This window comes from Oncorhynchus mykiss, chromosome 9 (assembly GCF_013265735.2).
Source record: "Oncorhynchus mykiss isolate Arlee chromosome 9, USDA_OmykA_1.1, whole genome shotgun sequence".
Classification (NCBI taxonomy): domain Eukaryota; kingdom Metazoa; phylum Chordata; class Actinopteri; order Salmoniformes; family Salmonidae; genus Oncorhynchus; species Oncorhynchus mykiss.
In genome coordinates, this window is record NC_048573.1 from 22,634,901 (window position 1) to 22,647,526 (window position 12,626).

The window sequence follows — 12,626 nt, forward strand, 5'->3', positions numbered from 1 at the left end:
TGTTTTGCCTCTTTGATTGCCTTATGGAGGTCATAGCTGGTCTGTTTGTACATGTCCATATTCCCAGTCACCTTGCTGTGGTTAAATTCAGTTTTTGCGCAAATGCTGCCATCTATCCACAGTTTTTGGTTTGCATAAGTTCTAATCGTCACGGGAGGAACAACATCTTCTATGCACTTCCTGATAAACCCAGTCACCGAGTATGTGTATACATTGATACTATTCTCAGAGGTGACCCGGGAACATTTCCCAGTCCACGTGATCAAAACAGTCTTGAAGCATAGATTCCTATTGGTCAGACCAACATTGAACAGTCCTTACCACGGTTGCTTCATGCATAAGTATCTGCCTATAGGCGGGGAGGAGCAGATGGAGGTGTGGCCTGATTTGCTGAAGTGAGGGCCTTATAGCCATCCCGGAAGGGAGAGTAACAATGCGTGGTCTCTATGTGTAGCACAGTAGATGTGTTGATAGAATTTCAGGAGCCTTTTCATTAGATCTATGCCATATTTCATAACAATGAGGATAGGCATTAAACTGCCTTGAAAGCAGCCAATTTTATTTGCATTTACATACTTTTCAAGTTTGTTAAGCTCCAAATGAGTGAGTTTTTCTACCCACACACACAACCCACCCATGCAAAGTATAGCTTTCCGAATTAGAGACCAAACAGTTATTGACTGCAAATTCAACAGCAAACCAAGCCACTGATAGTCAACACTACCCTGTTTTGGCTGGGTTGTGAATAGCATTTTAATAGAAAATAAATTACTTAGACTTTGCCAGCTCTGCAAGGAGACACTGACTGTACAGTACATAGTAAATGGCCCGCTGAGAATTTCTGCCTCTGCTAGCCCTGACTTCTCACCTTGAGAAAATCCCCCAGTCAACAGCTAGTGATTTGCTGAACACAGTGCCTTGCCCAGAGGCTCAAATGACAAACCCATCTCCTCTGGCACCCACCAACCCAAGCCATTTTCCCACAATTCCCAACACTGTAGATAAAAGCAATAAGCTGTATTCAATCATTTGGAGTTATTAGGAAAATGACATCTGACACCTCTCAGATCCAAATGCTATGTTTTCATTCACTTAGTTTGAACTGTTGATGTTTCTCTCACAGCTAGCCATTTAGGTTAGCATGACCCAATGTGCCTAACAAACATATTGACCAATCCCCTTGGTGGAGAGAAATCAGCTCATGTTTATTTTTGGATTAGTTGGGCTGGTCACCATGTGGCTAAATGCTGTTTCACCCCAAATACAGCCATTTGATGGACAGCTGGGATATTTTCAGCATCACTGTCTGGCTTTTCAATCCCATACTTGTTTCTATTATTGGTAATGGGTAGACTTTGTTTGGAAAAGGGGACAACCGCTAGCGTTAAAAAACAGGGCCACGTTATTGGGCTTGCTCTTTTCAGAACTGTTAAAACGTACATGAAAAGACGTAAAACAGGCTGTTGATGCTGTGGCATATAAACCAGATGTTGTGGCCTACTAAACCTATTGACTGGAGAATGCATTTTGCTTTTCAAATGATATTACTTGACTCTCCTATCTACTGTACATGTGATTATAGGTACAAAGTATAACAGCTACAATAAAATATACATCTCCATAAGTTACTGTCAGGTTTTAGGAAAATAGCCATCACATTAAGGTGCACTCCTTCTCCAACCTCTGCCTAGTTAGCAAACACAGAAGTGCCCCTTTGTGGGATTGCCGGTACTCACAGAAAATGCAGATGCTGCAAATGAGACATGTACTGTACTAATGTGTGTACAGTACATCTGTGTGTGAGGGTGTGTCTGTATCAACCCGGTTAACCAGCTCTGCCCATTCACCAAGGAACCATCCAGAGACCATTGGCTGTTTGTAATCATGATTGACATAGACCAAACTAATTCATGACAGGACTCCGAACGTATTCTCCAAAACGCCCTTCTTATTCACAATGTACCCACCAATGTCAAAACCAAAGCATCAGAACATGTTATTTCCTCTAAAACACTATGGGTAGTGCCATTATTGAATTACCACTAACTAGCAGCTACATGCAATGTGAATACCCCTAGTTACATAAGAGAGAGATTAGAGATGGTTCATTACCACAATCGAGGCCATGGGAGGTAATGCGGCTATTGACTGGGAAACTGCTAGGCCTATATTTATAGAGGAATTATAATCTGGTAATGATGATGGTTTTGAAACAAAACCACGTGTCAGCTTTCTCATAGAAAATAATAATAGATACATTTTTTTGGGGGGGGCGGGGAATTGTGCGTTCTATTCACTGGTTTTGTCCCTGGAACACATTGATACATCAACTAACATAATTTGGATGTATGAATTAGAGGTCGACCGATTAATCGGAATGGCCGATTTTATTAGGGCCGATTTCAAGTTTTCATAACATTCGGTAATCGGCATTTTTGGACACCGATCATGGCCGATTACATTGCATTCCACGAGGAGACTAGCATTAAACGTATCTTATGAAAACAATCAATCTTAACATTTCCTTCTCAGGAGAGGGATCTTTCGGTCCCTTCTGTCCAGGCCCACATTCGTCGTTGCCACCGGACCTGGCATCGGGCCAGGAAGGTCCTCCTTAGAGTTTCTGACCGGTATCAGATCCAGGCGAATCGTCGCCGTATTCCTGCTCCCGCTTATACCATCGGAGATAAGGTGTGGTTGGCTACACGGGATCTTCCTCTACGGACTGAGTCGAGGAAACTGTCACCAAAGTTCATTGGTCCGTTCGTGGTGGAGAGAATCATTAACCCTGTTGTGGTCCGACTCAAATTGCCGGCAACGCTTCGAGTACACCCCACCTTTCATGTCTCCTGCCTCAAGCCGGTTCACCTCAGTCCTCTGTTACCCCCTCCTCCTCGTCCTCCTCCTCCTCGGCTGATCGGAGGTGGTACTGTCTACACGGTGCGCCGCATCATGGACTCCAGACGGCGGGGTCGAGGGTTCCAGTATTTAGTGGATTGACGATGACCTGCTTCGTGACTTTTACCGCCTCCACGCTGGCGTTCCGGGTAGTCCGCCCGGTGGCGTTCGTCGGAGGGGGGGGTACTGTCACGAATCCCGTTTCCTGAGTCTGTTTTTTGCCTATGTTCTGTCCTGGAGTGTTTTTTCCGGCGTCCTGGAACGCACCCTGTCTGGTTGCCGGGCAATGTAGCCAGTTGGGGTTTCTGATTACCCGCACCTGTATCCCATCAGCTATCTGCACACCTGGTCCTGATCATCATCTCTCCTCTTCATAAGCCCGGACCTGACATCCATTCCCTGCCGGATCGTTAGCCATGAACATTACTCACCCGGATCATTTACCCCATTCCCGCCTGGTCGTCGGAGGATTCCGCTTCCCCATTGGATCCACCTATTTACTCCCATCAACTCACCACCGCTGCCCGCTACGCCACCTGGATATATCTACCCATTCACTTGTAAATAAATACTCACCTTCTTCCTACTCTCCTTGTCCTGGTCTGCTTCTGGGTTCGATTTTGAAGAAACGTGACATGTCCTGCGTTTGAGTATAATCAATGCGGGGGCTTGTTAATTTATCATTGAATCAATCGTTGCACGAATGTACCTAACCATAAACATCAATGCCTTTCTTAAAATCAATACACAGAAGTAAATATTTGTTAAACCTGCATATTTCATTGAAAGAAATCCAGGTTAGCAGGCAATATTAAACTAGGGAAATTGTGTCACTTCTTTTGCGTTCATTACACGCAGATTCAGGGTATATGCAACAGTTTGGGCCGCCTGGCTCGTTGCGAACTAATTTGCCAGAATTTTACGTAATTATGACATAACATTGAAGGTTGTGCAATGTAACAGGAATATTTAGACTTAAGGATGCCACCCGTTAGATAAAATACGGAACGGTTCCGTATTTCACTGAAAGAATAAACGTTTTGTTTTCAAACTTATAGTTTCTGGATACCATATTAATGACCTAAGGCTCATATTTCTTAATTATGTTATAATTAAGTCTATGATTTGATATTTGATAGAGCAGTCTGACTGAGCGGTGGTAGGCAGCAGCAGGCTCATAAGCATTCATTCAAATTGCACTTTCGTGCATTTGCCAGCAGCTCTTCGCTGTGCTTCAAGCATTGCGCTGTTTATGACTTCAAGCCTATCAACTCCCAGATTAGGCTGGTTTAACCTATGTGAAATGGCTAGCTAGTTAGCTGGGCGTGCGCTAATAGCATTTCAATCGGTGACGTCACTCACTCTTAGACCTTGAAGTATAGCTTCCGTCCCTCTCCTCGCCCCAGGAACACATAGACAACAGTCACCCTCGGCCCTTGAGGGCCGCGGCTTTTGTGGAGCGATGGGTAACGATGCTTCAAATGTGACTGTTGTCGATGTGTTCCTGGGGCGAGGAGAGGGACGGAAACTATTCTTTCAAACTGCACTTTCGTGCGTTTTGCCAGCAGCTCTTCGCAAGCACAGCGCTGTTTATGACTTCAAGCCTATCAGCCTAATGGCTGGTGTAACCGATGTGAAATGGCTAGCTAGTTAGCGGGGTGCACGCTAATAGCGTTTCAAACGTCACTCGCTCTGAGACTTGGAGTAGTTATTCCCCTTGCCCTGCAAGGGCCGCGGCTTTTGTGGAGCGATGGGTAACGCTGCTTCGAGGGTGGCTGTTGTCGATGTGTCCCTGGTTCGAGCCCAGGTAGGGGCGAGGAGAGGGACGGAAGCTATACTGTTACACCGGCAATAGTATAGTGCCTATAAGAACATCCAATAGTCAAAGGTATATGAAATACAAATGGTATAGAGATAAATAGTCTATAACCTAAACTACAACCTAAAACTTCCTACCAGGGAATATTGAAGACTTATGTTAAAAGAAAGCACCAGCTTTCATATATTCTCATGTTCTGAGCAAGGAACTTAAACGTTAGCTTTTTTACATGGCACATATTGCACTTTTAGTTTCTTCTCCAGCACTTTGTTTTTGCATTATTTAAACCAAACTGAACCTGTTTCATTATTTATTTGAGGCTAAATTGATTTTATTGATTTATTATATTAAGTTAAAATAAAAGTGTTCATTCAGTCTTGTTGTAATTGTCATTATTACAAATAAATACATTTAAAAAATCGGCCGATTAATCAGTATCAGCTTTTTTTGGTCCTCCAATAATCTGTATCGGCGTTGAAAAATCATAATCGGTCGACCTCTAGTATGAATGTATCATATCATGCACAGGACAAGTAGTCCAAGTGTGTTGAGGATCTTGAAGAGGCACTCAAACTTTTGTCTAATTTGAGCCAGTAGTTTTGAAAGGGCGGGCTCATGAGCCGAAACGAGTCCTGTTGTTTGTGTACTATGTTATCCAATTGTGTACCATGTCATCCATTTCATGTGATATACGAATTAGTTGTGCTTAAGATCCCGTAGTGTATCTTTAATAAGCAAGAACAAGGTAGGCATAGATATTACTTAACATAGTGGAATGTATATCAGTTCAACATGCATCACCATGAATTTGCATGTAGCATGACAGCAGTATGAAATCAAAGAAATGAGTACAAAGAAACTGCTGGTGCAGGTGAAGTATCTTGATAACAAGTGTTAGGTCATCAGGGACAACTGCGAACAGTGTAGACATACAGTAGCTATATGCATTTACTTGAATCATTCATCTCCAACATCTTTATCTGCCTTTTTAGAAAAAGCACAGGTTCACATTATTCGCCTACTCTCTCACCGTTGAGTCGACTTGCACCGCTGCCGTTAGCTGTTAACTGCTGCAGGGAGGGGAGTAAAGGGGATGACGTGAGCAATAAAAATGGGCAATTGACCATGTTAACTTTGGCTCGCAGCCAAGGGGTGACTGTGATATATTTTGCTGCTGTGTTTGCTGTATCCGTGGCAGCCCGGGCTCCGGCACTAGTCGTGGAAGTGATGCCGTCTCCTCAGTACTGTCTGAAACGAATGGCCTCCGCCATCATGGATAAGAGACATTTATTATTCTTTCCACTGAGACGTCTTCAGAAATCGGGGGGCGGTTTCTCATTCCCATTCATGTTGCTTTGTATGGACAAAAGCTCCTGGAATTCCACAGGATTTGTTTAATCCTCAGATTTCTGCTCTTGAACCAGGAAAGGGTGTTCGATTGTCCAAGGGAAAAGCTGTTGTCTTAATTCCAAGCCATACGTTTGTTTACCTAGAAATCATGTCGGTCGCTAGTAAGTCCATCACTATTTGCAGGCCATTAACCAATGAGAAATTAATATACAGTGGGGTCTGAAATTATTGACACCCTTGATAAAAATGAGCAAAAATGACTGTATAAAATAAATAATTCAAACATTGAGCTATAATGTATGATCAAAAAAAATGTGTATGTTATATTATGTTATACTAATACAATTGCTCAGAGAAAGAGATTTTGTTAACAAGTAATAAAAACAAATCTCAGCCTTTTTCAAAACTATTTGGAGAACACATTGGGAGGGATCTTAGACCATTTCTCCGTACAGAAACCTTCCAGATCCTTGATTTCCTTCGTCTGTGCTTATGGACTGCCCTCTTCAATTCAAACCACACATTTTCAATGGAGACTAAGATTTTTTGGGTCAATTTTGATGTGTGCTTGGGGCTAAGGTCTTGCCAAAGCCATTTTTTTTTCATCCATATGTTTTGTTTTTCCTTACCGACTAAGCTTCCTCTTCTTCCTACTTCCGCTCCTACCAGTTTTGGATTTGTTTTCTCTTTTATTCCCCCTCCCTCCCTCATCTATCTTTGTGTTTATTTTGTTTGTAGTAAGCTAATCATTAATGATGGGGGACTGAAGCTTTGATACGTGTCATCCTGTCGATCACTGTTTGACCCCATGACATCTCTCCCAAAAAAAACGACTACTATGATTGGTCAAAAACGTATTGACAGTCAAATATAGGTCTGCCTTTTATGACATTTTGAGTTATACCACCCGTGAAGCCTATTCCCTCTCACCCTTTCACCCCACCTCATTAGTAACCCTATACCAACCCATTGACCTCGGGATATTTTCTTCACTTGTATTTTTGAGCGTCACGTTGGGCTTAGCACCCGCTACGAGATAGACCACCCGCTGTGTCAATTTACAAGCACCGGGCCGAAGTCTATAGTACAGTAAATTTACAGTACACTATATTATCTACATATCGGCAGTATTGTTAATAAGAATAATAATAACAATAATAATGTAGACTATATACTGAAGAAAGGACCTGTTTCCCAGGCAGATTAGGCCTGCTCCTGTACCAAAAATCTCTCAATGGAGATTCTCTTTTTGTTAAAGTACAACTTATGCTTTCTCTGGGCCAGGGAACCCAACCCATAGAGTATGAAAACACATGGTCACCACACAATCCCAATGGTTGGATATCAATTATTTAAGAACATGTGTGGAGGTCAAATATCACTGACTATTTATCCCAAATCCAACGTTATATGTTCGAGATCATTGTCTGTATAGTTAGGAAAAGGGTATAAAATATTCCCAGTCAAACCCAAATATGTCCCTTGGTCGTCTGATGAAACAAATTCTCAGACAGAAACAGGTGCCTATGAGAGCAAATGTAAAGCGTTCGCTTTCAAAACACCTCCCTCTAGCTGTGCTTGTGATACCTTGCAGTTTAGCCTATACAATATCCTACCAGTAGCCTGGAATCCACACTGATATTGCTGTGTTTCAGGCTAGCTCTTTCCATGAGACATTGAAATGCTAGAGGAAACCATTTTGGAGATAAGTCTCACCCTTTTTGAGCCTGTCTGTGTGTCCGACTCTGCCTCAAACATTGGCTTTTGTTGCTGTGTGTGCAGAAGGATTCTCTGGGGACTGAGGCACTTTTCCATGACACAAACCGTCTAGCTGCAGTAGCAACAGCACCAAATGTCAGTAGCTTCGCAAGACATTTACAGTGCTATATACATTCAAATGGCAGGGTAACATGATATGAAACACATTTGAAGTACAGCAACACCAAGAAAAACACCTTTGTCATGTTTATGTAGTAGTTATGAAGTTACAAAAACCAACAAGAATTATGATTGTTGTGTATGCTTGTCCTGCATTCTACAATCACAGGCAATCACATGATTGAAAGGCAAAAGTGCTCTCGTCTTATCTGCAATGCCCCAGAGAACATGTGTAATAGTCCCTAGATGTCTATCGGTCGGGTGTTTGTTAGATTTTACAGTACACCCAGAAACGTGGCGGTTTTGACAATGAAATAGTTATTTTTGAACTTCCCTTGCCTTGCCAAGAGTTGCTGAATATCTTCTCAGCTACAGTACTCCTAGAGCACAGTGTGTACAGTGATTGGGAAGGGCTCGTCTAGGACCTGCTCGTGCAGCAGACCAATACGTTCCTTGGACGTCTTGGTCTACCAACCAAAGCCCCTCGATTTACTCAGCCCACCTCCCACTGTGCCATCCCGCGCCAAATAATACACTCCTGGGGGAAACTGGTGGAGATTAAAGACTGAATGACCCCCCCCCCCCCCCAACCCCACCACCAGCCAATAATATTTCCTTTCCGAGTTTTGATACTGTGCACAATCAAAGTTCAAAGAGAGTCCAGGCCGTTCTTGATAAACAGGCTGGATATAGCGTAACGGTCTTGGCAATGCTGACGTGCTGGGATGCTGGGTGTACACCGAGCGCGAAGGAGACTGATGGAGAGAAAATCAATAAGACAGCTAAAGGCGGGGTTCATGTGTTCCAGTGCATTCCGAAGAGTGCAAAACAGAGGAATGCATGCAGCCACTGGGCCCAAATCGTTATGGAGCAATAGGGAGTGGGTTTGCAGCGTCTGTCTAGTATTCAAATTCATAAAGCTTTATTGTCCATCCGATTTACATGATGGACCTTTTGTCTTTGGCATGTGGCTCATAAAACACAACACATTCCAAAGTTCTCTCTTTGTGGTAGCTGATGTGCATTGTTCCTTTCATCTTAAGAAATGAAGTACGGCTGAAATAATTCATCTGTTATTCATCCAGGTGTTCATCCAGTATTTATGTTCTGACTATATTCTCAGCTGTTCAGTAGATTTTATAGCCAAATGTAAGGAGAGAACAAGGACCAAAAACAGTCTCCGAAAGCTGGCGCTTGCTGAGGCCCCATTTTTCATATCCACCAGTGACAAGACAGTAAATTTACACCACATGGTCTCTGACCTACCACACACTGTTCTTGTGATGATGGGCAGCTAAAGCAAAAGCTGTCTTTTACATATGGGGTGTTCTTTTTTTCCAGTACATCGCCATATCATGTGTGCTATACTTTCCTTGCTTTCATGGAGTGCTTGATAGGCAATGGAGAAAAAAAGTAAAAAAAATAATGACTCCACATGGTAATTATTATTCATGAAACTGAAAGAATCTCACTTTGAATTTGATTGAAGTTGTTTGTGAAATTTTGTAGATAAGAAGGATTTTTTTTAAGTACCTGGAAAAATATGTCACAGTGAATGTGTAATTTTTATCACTGAGTTTGAATCGGTGTTGGTATACATCCAGTGATAGCTATATGTACTAGAAACAACTTAAGCGAAAAAATGCAACTATGTAATATTTTGTATTTATGTAGTATACTTTCCAAAGTGCTCAACACGCTTTCCAACATAAAAGTGGCGGGAAGACTCACCACACTTCTAAGTCACTTCCAGTGTTGGGGAAAGTTACTTTTTAAAGTAACTCGTTGCAACGTTACTTCCATTGAATGTTAGTTGTTACTGTGGAAAGTAACTTGTTACATTACTTTTGCATTACCAAAAACAGAAATCCCTCTGAAGATGCCTTGTGCGTGTTGCTCATTCTTATGCCCGATAGAGGGTGCACATTATCCTTTGAATGGCTCGCATAGCCTAATCTATAACTCAAGTGATATTAACTCAAGTAATGACAGATGCAATAGCTTGGATTTTTACTTTACCTTCTATAACTGTGTTTTAATGTTTGATTTGTTTCATTAAATCATTCAGTAAGGACTTTAAATTATGGCAATCATCTGTTTTTATCACCAGTATAAACTGCTAACAGCTGGGAACTGCTAGATAACTTGTAAGCACGTCAGCAACTTGGGGAGTATAGACCCCCAAGAAATCAACTACCCTAGTGGCGAAAGTAAGAACTGCAGTTGAAGCTTAGTATGCACAGTTAGTTTTTTACAATCGCTTACAAACTAAAAGTTGTACTTCAAATCAAATGTTATTAGTCACATGCGCCGAATACAGCAGGTGTAAACGTAACAGTGACATGCTTACTTATGAGCCCCTATCCAAAAAATATGGATTAGAATAAGAAATAAAAGCAACAAGTAATTAAAGAGCAGCAGTAAATTTACAATAGTGAAACTATATACAGGGGGGTACCGATACAGAGTCAATGTGTGGGGGCACCGGTTAGTTGAAGTAATATCTATATGTAGGTAGAGTTATTAAAGTGACTATGTATAGATGATAACAACAGAGATTAGCAGCGGCGTAAAAGGGGGAGGGCAATGCAAATAGTCTGGGTAGATATTTGATTAGGTGTTCAGGAGTCTTATGGCTTGGGGTTAGAAGCTGTTTAGAAGCCTCTTGGACCTAGACTTGGCACCCTGTTACCGCTTGCCGTGCGGTAGCAGAAAGAATAGTCTATGACTAGGGTGGCTGGAGTCTTTGACACTTTTTAGGGCCTTCCTCTGACCAGGTACAGAGGTCCTGGATGGCAGGAAGCTTGGCCCCAGTGATGTACTGGGTCGTTCGCACTACCCTCTGTAGTGCCTTGCGGTAGAAGGCCGAGTAGTTGCCAAACCAAGCAGTTATGCAACCAGTCAGGATTTTAAAAATAATTTTTACATTTTATTTGACCTTTTATTTAACTAGTCAAGTCAGTTAAGAACAAATTCTTATTTTAAATGACAGCCTAGGAACAGTGGGTTAACTGCCTCGATGGTGCAGCTGTAGAACCTTTTGAGGATCTGGGGACCCATGCTAAATCTTTTCAGTCTCCTGAGGGGGAATAGGTTTTGTCGTACCCTCTTCCCGACAGTCTTGGTGTGCTTGGACCATGTTAGTTTGTTGGTGATGTGGACACCAAGGAACTTGAAGCTCTCAACCTGCTCCACTGCAGCCCCGTCGATGAGAATGGGGGCATGCTCGGTCCTCTTTTTCCTGTAGTCCACAATCATCTCCTTTGTCTTGATCACGTTGATGGAGAGGTTGTTGTCCTGGCACCACACGACTAGGTCTCTGACCTCCTCCCTATAGGATGTCTGTCATGTCGTTGTTAGTGATCAGGTCTACCACTGTTGTGTCATCGTCAAACTTAATGATGGTGTTGGAGTCGTGCCTGGCCATGCAGTCATGAGTGAACAAGGAGTACAGGAGGGGACTGCGCATGCACCCTTGAGGGGCCCCTGTGTTGAGGATCAGTGTGGCGGATGTGTTGTTACCTACCCTTACCACCTGGGGGTGGCCCCTCAGGAAGTCCAGGATCCAGTTGCAGAGGGAGGTGTTTAGTCCCAGGGTCCTTAGCTTATTGATGATCTTTGAGGGCACTATGGTGTTGAACGCTGAGCTGTAGTCAATGAATAGCATTCATTCATTTTCCAGGTGGGAAAGGGCAGTGTGGAGTGCAATAGAGATTGCATCATCTCTGGATCTGTTGGGGCGGTACGCAAATTGGAGTGGGTCTAGGGTTTCTGGGATAATGGTGCTGATGTGAGCCATGACCAGCCTTTCGAAGCACTTCATGGCTACAGACGTCAGTGCTACGGGTCGGTAGTCATTTAGGCAGGTTACCTTAGTGTTCTTGGACACAGGCACCATGGTGGTCTGCTTAAAAATGTTGATATTACAGTACTTGAGGCACACTCAGTGAAACCATAAACTCATGTGCCTAATCTTCAGACCAAGTCTGCAAAACTGCAAGCACATTATCTGCTTTACACTGAGTTTGCAATTTGCTAAACACAGTTCTCTACATTCAACACATCATTCAAAACTAACAGGTCTTGTGTTTCGTTTGGAAAACACTCCCATTCAAAATGCCACACTCCTTTACCGATTACCTACACCCAGTGCTCACGTGTGAAAACACTTATAGCTCATTTCTTCACTTAGTAATCAGAGCTTGAGCACTACAAATTGGCTTTCTTGGTTTGGACAACTATCCTGTCATTGGTACTGTATTCCAGTGTATTGTGCTACATGTTGACTGCTCTATGTCTATTCATACTGATATACAATAATGTTTTGTCTTGTCTGTTTCAGAGAGTTATGGAACTAGATGCTGCTGCACAGCATCATGATTTTCCCTATGTTGATGAGGTCAGCTTTAAACTAGCCAAAACAAATCGCAGGGGAAGAAACCTCATAGGACACCGCGCCATCGTCAATGTCCCTGGACAGTGTGGTGGCAACATATTTTTTTTTTATTTCACCTTTATTTAACCAAGTAGGCTAGTTGAGAACAAGTTCTCATTTACAACTGCGACCTGGCCAAGATAAAGCAAAGCAGTGCGACACAAACAACAACACAGAGTTACCCATAGAATAAACAAACACAGTCAATAACACAATATAAAAAGTCTATATACAGTGTTTGCAAAT